At 44.0% G+C, this 9,853-nt stretch overlaps 1 long non-coding RNA gene across 1 annotated transcript; it reads right to left on the bottom strand.

Moving 5' to 3' along the window:
- Positions 1-8,359: 8,359 nt before the first annotated feature.
- Positions 8,360-9,633, bottom strand: LOC115593701 (uncharacterized). The gene is made up of 2 exons (XR_003986349.1): positions 9,525-9,633; positions 8,360-8,575 (listed from the first exon to the last, which is right to left on the bottom strand). It is a non-coding gene; the product is annotated as an uncharacterized LOC115593701 (long non-coding RNA).
- Positions 9,634-9,853: the final 220 nt, after the last annotated feature.

Genomic DNA, 9,853 nt, shown 5'->3' with positions numbered 1-9,853 from the left:
TCTGGATGCACTGGCCCAGCGGCAATCTTCCTGTGTGATCACCTGGCAGTGGTTTCATCCTGATCCGACCTCCCACATTCAGCTCAGGGAGGTCCCTGGCGGATCTGACGTATGTCAATTTCGCCATCCGCCGTTTCCACCGCAACTTCTCTGTCACTCCGACCACCACATGTGGCTGCAGCAGGCTGTCTGCAACTGGCAGCGAGGTTTTGAGCCTTCGAGACATTAAGCGTTGGGCTGGGCTGCTATCCAACCCCTCTGTGGGCGTGTTGCGCCAGTGGAGGATGGCCATCCATGCATATGTGCCATCTGCTTTTGCCCGCTTGCAAAGTGACTTCACTATTTTCACAGCCGCTTCGGCCTTGCCGTTTGATTTTGGATGACGGGGGGAGGATGTGACATGGGCAAAACCCCAGCTTGTTGCAAACTTTCTGAATTGTTCACACGCAAACTGCGGACCATTATTAGAGATCACTGTGTCAGGCTGCCCATACCGTGCAAACTGGGCTCTGCAGCGTGTGATAAGCATGTCAGCGGATAGGTCTGGCAGCTGGTCAATTTCCCAGTAATCCGAGTAGTGGTCTACAATGATGAGAAATTCCTTGCCTGCATAGGAGTAGATGTCCATGCTCACCGTTTGCCATGGACGTGTAGGTATCTCATGCGACATCAGGGATTCCTCCTGCTGATTCTTTGCATACTCATTGCATGCAGAGCAGTTGGCTACGTAGTCTTTGATTTCAGCCCTCATGCCTGGCCAGAAGAGGGTATCCCTGGCCCGTCTATAACAGGCCTCGCCACCTATGTGGCTAGAGTGTATACGCTTGAGTAGCTCTGCTCTCAGGGCCTTTGGGATGATGCACTGTCCCCTGTATAGCACACCATTTTGCACGTTCAGCTCATCCCGGAAGGGCCAGTAGTCCCGCACTGCCAGTGGGGTGTCCTCCTTGAAGTCAGGCCACCCGTCCAGAATTTCTGGCCTGGGCTTGTACACCACGTCGAGGTTGTAACACTGCAGCTGCATCAGCATTCCCTGGAGACGTTTCAGTGCACTCAGGAGGGGCTTCTTGAAGATTGTGATCAATGGTTTGTGGTCTGTTTCTGCAGTGACCTTTTCTCTGCCATATAAATATTGGTGGAATCTTTGGCATGCGAAGACTATGCTCAAGCACTCTTTCTCTATTTGAGCGTAGTTTTGCTCTGTCTGTGTCAGGGCTCTTGAGGCAAAAGCCACTGGCTGCCCCCCTTGCAGCAAGCAGCATCCCAGCCCATTCATGCTGGCATCACTCTGGACAGTGACAGGCTTTGTGACATCATAGTATCTGAGGACAGGTGTGTTTGAGACCAGACGCTTTATTTCTCGAACTGCGTCCTCATGTTTGGCTAGCCAGTGCCATTCTATGTCCTTATCCAGGAGTCTGCGGAGTGGCTCACAGACCTCTGAGAGCTTTGGCAGGAATTTTGCGAGGTAAGTCACAAAGCCGATGAAGCGTTGGACAGCTTTTGTATCTGTAGGAGTCGGCATCTCCAACACAGCCCACGTTTTCTCTGGGTCAATCTTCAGTCCTTCTGAGGACAGTATGTGTCCATGGAAGTGGACTGCTTGTAGTTTGAACTGAAGCTTGCGCTCGCTCAGTCTCAGCTCTGCATCGCTCCATGACAGCACGCAGGTTAGTGTCATGATCCGTTCTGCATCTGCCTCCGTGTCACCACACCCAACCACCAGGATGTCATCAGCTATTGGTTCGATGCTGGTCAGGCCTGCTAGCAGTTCGTGCTGTTTGCGTTGGTAGATTTCGGGTGCTACAGAGACACCGAACAGGAGTTTGAGCCACCTCATGCAACCCCACGGTGTCCAGAAGGTCGTCAGGCGGCTGCTTTCATCATCAAGCTTGCACTGTAGAAAAGCGTTGCATGCATCCACCAATGTAAAAATACAAGCCTTGGGCAGCTTGTACAACACATCCTCCAGTGTCGGCATGTGATAGTGAGACCTCAGTAATGCTCGGTTAAGCAGTTTGGGGTCGATGCACAGTCTTATTTTATCTGGTTTTGCTACAGTCACCATGTTGCTTATCCACGCCGTGGGCTCGCTCACTGGTGTGATATTGCCTGCGCTGATGTGCCTGTTCAGCTCTTCCTTGACCTTCTCCCTCAACGCTACCGGAACATTTCGAGGTGCACATTGTACCGGAGGTATGTTTGGGTCCAGCTCAAAGTGTATCTCACCTGGGACTGACTTGATTGGGTCATTGAAGATGTCAGCGTAGTTGGTAAGCAGCTGCTCTTAAGTGAGGGGCATGCACCGATCTACCTCTATTTTATGCAGCTCCTCAGGGATTGTGAATGTCATTAGGCCTAGGCGCTTGCATGTGGCCCCAGGGAGGAGAGGCTCCTGCTGAGTTTCCACTACTTCAAATATCAGGGAATGCTTTTCTCCTCTAATGACACACTCTGTGTGGAATCTCCTGTGACAGCATAGTTTCCCCAGAATATAGTTTCAGCTTGGTTGTACTCGGATGTAGCGCTGTTCCAGGTGACAACTTATTTTTGTAGTAACATGTCCTTTGTCTCATCTTTATATCACAGAGATGCGATCTTCATGTCCACACAGATCTCCCTCTGATCCACCTTCTCTGACACCCTAATGGCCTGACTCTCTCCCTCCCCCTCTCTCCATTCACACTCTGATGCTGAAAGACAACATGGGCTGGGCAATAAACATTGCCAGCGAGAAGAAACGATCTCCTGAGTTCACAGGGGGGGTCCACCAGACCCAAAGGGTTATCACGGAAAGGTGGAAGACGACCATTTGTCACCTTAAGTTCTCCACTTCACTGACTTATATAGGCTCTGTGTTAACAAAACTCTGGACATCTGAGACTCAGAAAGGTCTCCTCTAACATCTGGTCTTTGTTCATCTGGACGGACTGTTTATAATTCAGTGCGCAGTGGTCACTTGGAAAAACAAGGTCCCAATCTGTTACACCTGTCATCAACAGATAGCCCCACATCTGGCATGAGCCATCAAAGTGCCACATGTGTGAATTATGACACTCAACCAGCCAAAGCATCTCTACATTCCTAGCAGGAGAAAGGAAGAACCTTGATTTCTGTCTTACTGCTAAAATGTACTAAAATGTAATTTCATTCTTTACAGGACAACATATTCTTAATTAGCTTGATGAGAACCCAAACATACTTTTTCCCCGTTTTCTGAGTTCAAGGAAACTATAGTTAGTGATTTCAGATTTAATCTTTGAAAGTGTGATGGAGCCACAGCTCCACCTAGTGGTAAGTCCGTGTATAGTTAAGAGGAGAGTTTCTGGAACAGACGAACTTTATATTTGTGCTTATAAATATGATCACCTACCTCCAACATATATACTTGTACCAAAAATTAAGCTAACCCTTTTCGAAATGTTTTAAGCCATCAGTGCTGTTAAAAACGTATGTCCTTGTGTGTGTGTGACTTGCTATAACCAATGACTTCCCTTTTACTTTATTAGGCAATTCCTGTCATGTCCTTTTCATGTTTTCATATAACAAAGGTTGATGTAAAGACCATGGGGGATTTAGGTGAATAAGTCGATCGTGATCTTAAAACGTTAAACCGTTGATATATTTTATTAAGTAATAAGTTCGCAATATGAGCTGTAACATGAGCTGTGACGTCACCGGAGGAAGTGACGTGCCAGTCTGCCCTCAATTCTGCCTTCAGCGTAAGTGTTAAAAGAGCAGACTTCACGTTGCTCTTCTCTTCTCTTTGCCTTTTTTCGTAACCCGTACCTGCTTAATCTTTTCTGCCATGCGTGTAAACTTATATTTTTTTCAAACCTAATCTCCGTACTTTGCTTTGTTTGCGACTCCGGACTTTTCTCCGGACATTTGAGCTGCTTTAAGAGCCTAACCCAGACAACGCGTAGTTATTTTGAAAATAACTCCATTTTGAAACCGAAGCAAGAACGAGATTAATCCTCTTTTTTTTTTTATTTATTTCTTTATACCATCAAGTATTGCAACTCAGTAAGCTAGAAGAAGCTATTTTTGTTCTTGTATTTAGTAACTAAGACAGATCGTTCGGCCGGCGTTTCTTTCCCCGTTATTTTTATACAAGAACCTAATCGATATATGTTCAGGGCTCCGCAATAACCAGCTCAAGAAAGAGACTCTGACCAGAAGTCGTGATTATTATAAAGTCGGCGCAGTTGACTGCTCAAGAAGCCGTGAAGACATCCACAGCCTAGAGGAGAAAGAGCATCCGATCGTCTCCGACCGCCTCCAGCGCACACAAGCAAGAACACTGCTGGGCCAGGAGCTGTCCTCAGGTGAACCGGGACGGCATCGCTCTCCAGCGGCTCTGAAACCGACGCCGCCTCCCTGCACAGAGACGAAGCTACTCCAGGCCATCCAGAGTCCGGGACCCCGTTCTTCTTCCACCAAGTAGGCTAACATCCCACACGACAAGAGTCACACTCGAATGAGATCAGAGTTGGTGTTTGTGTAAGCTTCGAATATATATATATATAGACCTATATCACTAATTCAAAGCCCTCGCCATATCGCCTCGATAGGATAAGCATTAATTCTGTATTGGTAAAGTATCGGTTGCTTATACACTAAAACCCACCATCGTTTAAAATTCATCTTGTCCTCATTTTATTTCATAATTCCACAATTTCTGTTAATGTTGTCACCCATTTGAATTATTACTTCACATCCTTTATTCTGCCTTTATTTAGTAAATAAACATATTTAACCGTATGTCGTTGTCTGTGCTCTTTTTAATTTGAAGTGGGAAATCGATGGTATTGTGAAAAGAATTCATGACTTCAGAATAGGAGCAAATTGAAATTCAACAGATCAATTCAAGACTGATCTTTTGTATTCAAGCCAAACTTGGACAGTTAATATTCTGGCTAGTTTCCTCCGAGCTAGTCGCACAGAGAATCATCGGAGGTGGTGCCCCATCTAAAGGTATTGTTGATTACCAGTAATTAATTAATTACCGGTAATTAATTATCCCTTTTTATCAAAGTAGTGTCTCCTACATTTTTGATCTTGCTGCTCATCACGTTACACGTAGCACCTGTATCTAGCTGACATGCTTGCCGTTTCTTGTTCAAACGTAGGTGCACAAACCATTTGAGCCCCTTTGATTTTACATTGCTGATGCATTCTGTGGCTAGGAACATGTCATCCGTATCTGTGTTCCCTTGCTCAACATCTTCCAACACATTTACTTTTTTTTGTCTTGCTATAGCCTGACATACTTTAGAAAAGTGGTTTGAGATGCCACAGGCTCGGCATACCTTACCGTAGGCTGGGCACTGCTCTCTGCCCCGCTTGTGGCTGTTTCCACAGTATTTGCAAGCAAGCTGTAGATCTCTTCCTCGCTTGTCTTGAGGTTTACATCGCTCGTTCTGCTTGTCTGCTGTGTTTACACAGTCCGTCTGCACTTGTGGGCTCTCCATAGTTTTCATGTGCCTTTCTGTCAGTTCCGCCAGACGACAAATTTCAACCGCTGTTGGTAACATCAGCTCCCGTTCACGCAGCAAACGTCTCCTGCTATTTTCACTTGCGACACCAAGCACGAGCCTGTCCCAAATCATCTCGTCTTTTAGCTCACGATACTCACACGAGGCAGCTCTTTCCCATAGTCTCGTTAGGAAACTGTCTATCGGTTCATCAGTCTCCTGTTTGCAGCATCCGAACTTTTTGCCGGCATAAAATACTCCCCCAGAGCATCTAGGATGGCGGCAGGGTCTTTCTTTTGCTCCTCATCCAATATCACATTATGCGTATAGATATGGCGGCACTCGTTACCCATTAGCCGGCGTAGCGAGGCTGCCTGCACTTCCTCCGACTTCTCATTGAGGCCCGCGGCTAGCACAAAGTCCTCGAATTCCGCATGGAAAACCTCCCAGTTCTTCGCCAGATCCCCGGACATCTGCATGCCCTCTGGTGCTGGAATCATATTGTTCGCCATATTATTTGTTCTTGCTAATTCTTTATCAGCTAGACCACTTCTGACACCATGTTTCAGTTCAAGCTTTTTTAATGAATGAATCACATAGAATTCGCACAGTATTATGGGCACCTGCATAACATAACATACCACTAGATGTCTGTAAGTTGTGGTGCCATGTTCATATGTTTACAGCGTTATGAATGTCAAGAAATAAGGCCGCTAACAATTGCTATCCTTAGCTGCTAACATCAGAATGTCGAGTTTGCTAGTTTAGGACTGAAGCTGTGTCCCAATTCAGGTTCTGCACACTTCAAGTACGCTTTTGAAGTGAAATTATGTCACAACGCTGTGCGAAGGGTGTCCCAATTCAAAGTGTTCTCCAAATGCACCCCACAAATGCGCCCTGCTTTTACTTGTTTTTGGAGTGTGCACCGCTACTACCCTTCGTGGTCTCACATATCCCAAGATTCATTGCGCGCCCGAAGAGAAGAAATATATAAATTATCTCAAGTGGCGCAGATGTCATATTTAAATGTAAGTATTGGGTCTAGACTCGGTTTTTACTCCTTTGAACATCCAACGCCAGATATGTTAAACTTCAAGGTAAAATATGTTTGTAATGCTCAGCTTGATGCCTTTGGAAGTAAAGCCTTAAATGCCTTTACTTTCAAATGTTAGACGTTCAGAGGATGACTTATATCTTATATCTTATTGTGACTGTGGAGATGTTAGAGACTCGTTTTACATAAATGAACCAAGATGAACAGATTTAGATCAGGCTGTGATCCCTGCTTTATCGTTCCAGAGTGTAACACGGTAAAGTATAGTTAAACGTTTGAAAAAAGAGGTAAGTTTATGATATTCCTCATGATGATTATATTTTTTTTGCTGTATTAGAACCCTTTTGTCTGTTGACATAACACAAAACGTCTTTTACATTTCATTGAGTTTTAGGGAGCAAACAGAGAGCATCACTGTCCGAGGTCGGAACCAACATTTGTTCACATAATAAGTAATAAATGGCCCATTTGTCAGTCCTAATGTCACAAATCTCTGCATCCCTGAATTAATGTGATCTTGTGTTTCCCTTTTCTCTTGCTTCTCTCTGTGTTCACAACAGTTCTAGAAACAATGGGCCTGCAGGGGAAGGTCGAGCCCAGCAGGCCAGAAACTATGGCGTTATATTTGTGTCAAATGTCGCGCGAGCGAAAACACATCTGCACACGCGCAGATCTCTCTCTCACGTAAACTATTCCGTGTCACGCGCGCAGATTTCAACTGCCGCGCGCACTAGTTTGATCTTCGCGCACATATTCATTAACAGAGTGAAGCAGAGGCAGGTGCGCGCGAGTAAAAAGCAACAACCACACGCACAACAAGGCTGTGCAGCTGCTTTGTGCGCGCTCTCTCTCTCCTCTGTGCTCGCTCGCGGTGGAGTTCTGCTCGCTTGAAGCAGACTTTTGACATTTTGGGGGCGGAGACCAAGGCTGACCCCGGCCCTCTTATGATTGGTCATTTTCCAGCCCCCCCAACGTGGGTGCCTTTTCAGTTTCCTGCTAATGACAGCTTCCGTCACAGACAGGAAGCTCAGTGGCAGATTAATAGGTGACTGACAAATCTGGACTCCCAGCAGCATTATAATGACAACTGTGTTCTAATTAGAAATCCATGGCAAATAAATTACATTTTGATTTGCAAATAAATGGAATTCTATCACCGTTTGTTAACTATTCTTATCAATATATATGCACTTGTGTTAATTGCTTTGAACTCTGAACATTCTTTTTTAACTTTCAGACTTGAGGGAGGCAGACTAAGAGGTGACTGACAATGATTTGCCAACTAACTGCACAATAAGTCTTGACTCACAACAGCATTATGATGATGATGATATCAGATGTTGATAACTGGGTTCTAATAGGAAATCTATGGCAAGAAAAAAATAATTTGGATTTGAATTCATTGCAAGTAAATGGAATACTATCACTATTTGTGAACTATTACTTACTTATCCTAAACTTACTCATTGATGCATAATAAATCACACACTGTCTTGTTTTTCCAAATGCACTTAATACCACAATGAATTCCTTAAAAACAATATCTAAAGAAGTCAAACAGATCAGCAGGTCAAGCTGTTTGTGTCCTTTCTGGTATGCCGTCCTTGAAAACAGTCTTCACCAGGTGTGCTGTGCTGCATGGGGATGCTCTGATCGCTCAGAGAAAGGCGTGCACATGTAGGCAAGACAGAGACAGGAGAAAAGCATGGCTGGCTGAATTCAGAAGGAGCAATTTACCCACCTACAAAGATTTTATTAACAAAAAAATATTGGAGGTAATATTCAAACAATGCATTTGTACTTTTGCACACTTTAATACCACACCAACTGGAACTTTAAGATTTCTTTAATTAAAAATAGAACACAGAACAGGAAAAACAATGCAAAAAGCAAGGGAAGTTGCAATTTGCCACCCCTCCCAAGAAGCCTCTGATATCATTCACCACATCGAGGAACTGTTTAGGACAAAGACTGGTTCCTCCCTCATGGAGCTTCCGAACGCAGTGGGTGAAGCTCTGGCACTCTCCAGCAGGTTTCCATCATGCTGTGGAGTAAAAGAAAAGATCATCAGGAGATTTATTAGGCTGAGGTTGCAGATTGAAGCAAGAAAAATACAAAATGAGGAAAAAACCAAAACTTATAAAGATGGCCATCTTGGAAGCATGAGCCAATCCAAGAAGGTGAAAAAGAACAGTGGCCTAGGTTCAACATCAAGCAACCCCAGAACAGCTGAAAGTGTGCCAGGATAAAGCCAACATCACTGCCCCTCCACCAACTACCAGAAGACTACAACCATTAACAAGAGACATGTAACATCTCGTCATCATCACTCCTGAGCTATAAGATCTTTGGTCCTTACTCTTCATGTCTCCTGATGTGCAGCATGCAGCATCAATGCCGTATGATAACTTGAATTATTAAATAACCATATATTCATTACAGTTACTAATATACATAGACTCATCACCTATGTCATTAGGCGCACTTGTGCAATCTAAGATAATCCAGTTCAACTGCTCTGCCATACATTCTTACATTTATAAAACTTATACATTTCTATTTTTAGCTGACATTGTCAAAAAGGTGATCATTCTGATTTCTTTTTATTACAGGAGTCATAGTGGATGCTGCTGTTCTGCGCTGCATTATATTCATCAGTGTTCCTGATATTTTGCCCTCTTCATTACAATACTTGAAGGCAAAATATAAGCAACAATTGTTGAGATAATGCAGTCCAGCACAGCACCGCCACCCACCCTATGACCTCAACAAATAAAGTAGAATGAACAGCTTTCTGATAATGTCAACAAAAACTGAACATGTATAAGATTTAAAAAAGTAGAATTTATGGCACAGCCTTTGTACTGCACTGTATGATGTTACACAGGTGTATTAAATAATATGACTAATAGCAATAGTTATGTGTAGTATTATTCCTTTAATTATATTGCAAGGTAATACCCATTTAGTATGATTTATTATGCCTTACCCACCTTACTATGTTTCCAGTCTCACTGTGGTCCACTCAGTACTCCTGGCCTGCAGCATCACTGACGCTCCACAACAAAGTGCTCCTACTGTAGGTTCCCAAATATATTCAAGATGATATCACCTGTTAGGGACATTTGTTTAGTATGACTGCTTGAAAAACATCACATTCATTATGTTTTCAGTCTCCCTATTGTCTACTCAGCACTACTGGCCTGCATCATGCAAAATAAAGTTGTGAAGTGGCATCACTGCACCTATATTCGGATATCAAATATAAACTGGCAGCCCTAATATAGTAGGCTATTGTATAAGTGTATGGGCTGCAATATTT

Source organism: Sparus aurata, chromosome 13 (genome assembly GCF_900880675.1).
Source record: "Sparus aurata chromosome 13, fSpaAur1.1, whole genome shotgun sequence".
NCBI classification, from domain to species: domain Eukaryota; kingdom Metazoa; phylum Chordata; class Actinopteri; order Spariformes; family Sparidae; genus Sparus; species Sparus aurata.
This window is presented reverse-complemented; position numbering and strand designations above follow the sequence as displayed.